Consider the following 3,606-nt stretch of genomic DNA (forward strand, 5'->3'; position numbering starts at 1 on the left):
ATTCCCCCTACCTCCAAAAAAAACCCACACCCATTGCCATTGAGTACATTTCGACTCATAGCGACCCTATAGGACAGAGTACAACTGCCCCATAGGGTTTCCAAGGCTGTAATCTTTATGGAAGCAGACTGCCAAATCTTTCTCCCTTGGAGCGGCTGGTGGGTTCAAACCACCGACCTTTTAGTTAGCAGCCAAGCGCTTATCCACTGTACCATCAGAGCTCCTTTCCCCACCTACCACTTCTCAATTTCCTTGGGTTTTAGAAAGCACCAAGGAGCAAGAGGAAACCCTGGTGGTGTAGTGCTTAAGAACTATGACTGCTAATCAAAAGGTTGGCAGTTTGAATCCACCAGGTGCTCCTTGGGAACTCTATGGGGCAGTTCTACTGTGTCCTATAGGGTCGCTATGAGTCGGAATAGACTCGACGGCAATGTTTTTTTTTCCTTAGGAGCAAGGTGTGTCCTTTTACACATCTGCCATTGATGATGATAGGTGTGACAGGGCAAGTCTGTGAAATGCTGGCTTATCTTGCTGTCTCATTTCCTGTGCATTCAGAGGAGTGTCTGGTGAGTGCTGGGTCAGGTCCCTCCGGAGAAAGCACAAGCAGGAGGCTGCCTTGTGGGTGCAGCCATCACGACAGAGGCTTAATGTGGAGGCCTGGCTGTCCCCGTGGGCTGCCCTGGGGAGGGGGGTGGCTTGGCTCTCATCAGGTGGGCTGCTTAACTTTGACATTTGATTTAGATTGGGGTCTGGGCTTCAGCCTGGAGCTGCTCCAATCCCAGGGTCCCCAAGGAGGTCCCTGCTCCTGAAAGTGGCAAGTCTTGTAGGGGACACACCCTAATCTGGCCACTGGTGGGTGACTGAGAAGGCAGCAGTGAGAGCAGAAAAAGGGGATCAAGAGTCAAGACAGTCAACTTTTCAGGGCCAGCACTGAGCTAGATCCTGGGTGTTAACAGGAACAGTAGGTAAGGTGGCCACTGGCCAGCGTCAGTGAGGAGGAAAGACACTTAGGGGGCAATCAGATCACCATCCTAATAAATGTAACTTATTGGAGCCAGGCACCATTCCCGTGGTCATGCATGACATTATTCAATCCTCACAAGCCAAGGATGTTGGTATCATTTTTACTTTTACTTTACAGAAGAGAAAACTAACATACAGAGGGCTTAAATAATGTGTCCCCATTTTACAGGGTAAAAAACCGAGGTTCAGGGTACTTAACTTGCTTAGCAAATTTCCCAGAGTTAGCTGACTGGCAGAGTTGGGATTTAAATGTGAACATGTCTGACTGTGCCCTTCAAGATTCCAGAAGGGATGGAATGTGAAATTGTGTGGTTTGCCCCCAGGAGGGTCAGGGACATGGCAAGGAGGCCTAGGAAGGGCTGTGACTAACACCCGGGAGGTGGATTACCCGGTCCCACTTCCAGCAAGAGGCTGGGCCTTTCCCCACATCACTCAGTCCACCCTGACCACACCCAGTTTCTACCTGGAAAAAGGGACTCTTGTCTGTGAGTGCCTGGAAAAGGCTCTGCCTGGGTCCTGGGTAAACGGGGTGACTCTGTCGTCTTTCATGCCAAAGCAATTGCCAAGTCCCTTTCTGACCAGCCTCCTCCAAGGCGGCTGCAGCTGGAGGTTGGGGGTGAGGTCTGTTTTAATTACCCAGTGCTGCGACAGCAGAAACACCACAAGTGAGTAGCTTAAAGAACAGAAATGTATTTTCTCACGGTTCAGGAGGCTAGAAATCCAAATTCAGGTCTTGGCTCTGTGGGGAGGTCCTGCCTTGTCAGTAGCCCTGTGAGTTTCTTGGAGTTCCTTAGCAGTCCTTGATGTCTATCTCCCCTGTCTGTGTGCATCTCTGGGTCTTTTCTGCTCTTCTTACAACTCAGAAGTGATTAGGTGCAGGGTCTACACTACTCTGCTGTGACTTATTAACATAACAAAAGAAAACCCCTATTTTTCAGACTGGATCATATTTGCAGGCACAAGGTAAAGATTTCAACACATATTTTGGAGCGATGTAATTCAATCCCTAACAGAGTCTGACCACAGTCCTCTTAGTGCCCTTGATCCTTGCCCTCCCTCCCTCCTCTTGGCTGCCTGTGCTCTGCAATTAGCAGCCTTGCCAGCTGAGACACTCAGCTGACAGCCTGAACTTTTCTACCCAAAGTAGCCTTCCATGCCTGAGGTCTCCGGAGATTCTCAAAGGTCACAAGGAAAGAGCCGCTTCTGTGGGCTCCTTCTGACTGGAGTGAAAGTTTCCTGGCTTACCACGTCCCTGCTTATATCCAAGGAGCCTCATTTGTTGAGGCCACAAGTGTGAGACTGGAGGAACATTAAAGACACCATGGCCCCACCTGGAGTCCCCCTATTTGACACTGTCATAGGTTAAGAAGGTGTCTTAACTTTCTTTAGCTGCAGGATCTCTTGTTCAAATGATTTCTTATGCAGAAGCCCAACTGATAGAACATAAAAGCGGAGGAACTTTGATTGAAGAAAGGTATATGTTGAAGAACCTGGAGCCTTATCTGCTGGGCCTTCCCTTGCTCCAACAGCAAGGTCAAATGTTCCTTGTCTGGGCTTCCAAGCACAGTTTGAAAACCACTGATCTAGTTCAAACCCTTTCATTCACCTGAAAGGAATTTGAAGTCCAGGGAAATTATGTGACCTGTCTGCTATTTCAACAGAAAATTTACAGCTGGCTAGGTTATACCACCACCACCCGACTGTCGGTTTGCTGTACTGTGGTGGTTTGCTTCTTGCTATGATGCTCTGGTATTTCAAATATAAGCAGGGTCACCCCATGGTGGACAGATTTCAGCAGAGCTTCTGGACTTAGACACATTAGATAGGAAGAAAGGCCTAGTGATCTGCTTCTGAAAATTAGCCAGTGAAAACTCTATGGATCACAACAGAGTATTTTTGAATATACTGTTAGAAGATGAGCCCCCTAGGGTGGAAGACACTAGACATACACAGCGGCCACGACAATGGACCTGAGCATGCCAATGATCATGAAGATGGTGCAAGGCCAGGCAACATTTTGTTGTTGTACATAGGGCTGCCATGAGTTGGGGGCAACTCAATGCAAGTAATAACAACAGCAATAGGTTATACCAGGGCCAGATTCTCAAGTTCATTTTGCAGGATATGGTAGTCTAATTGATATCCACTACATTCTTTCTTCCAATTTGCTAGCAGTCATTGAAAACATAGTTAGAATTGGACCATGCAGTTGATTTAAGTTGAATAAACAATTATAAAGCGTCTCATGACTTTATACGAAGCACTGTGCACTGGACACAGTGAATGGAAAGCCCAGAGACTGCCCTACAAATCAGGAAAAAAACCTACAAGCAGATCATTTCAGTACGTTCTAGGACAGCAGGCACAAAGAGCTGTGAGAACGCAAGAACAGTCACTTGGTCCAGCCAGAGGGGATGGAGGAGGGGTAGCTTTCCCAGCTCAGCAGACCCATAGGTGGGTAGGGATACACCAGCAAGAGCAGGAGGCAAAGGGCATCGCAGAGAGAGAAAACAGCAAGAGCTAAAAGACACCCCTGCACTACCTGAAAACTCATTTGCATAGGTTAAATAGGTGTCTTAACTT

The sequence above is a fragment of the Loxodonta africana genome, chromosome 9 (assembly GCF_030014295.1).
Source record: "Loxodonta africana isolate mLoxAfr1 chromosome 9, mLoxAfr1.hap2, whole genome shotgun sequence".
Classification (NCBI taxonomy): Eukaryota; Metazoa; Chordata; class Mammalia; order Proboscidea; family Elephantidae; genus Loxodonta; species Loxodonta africana.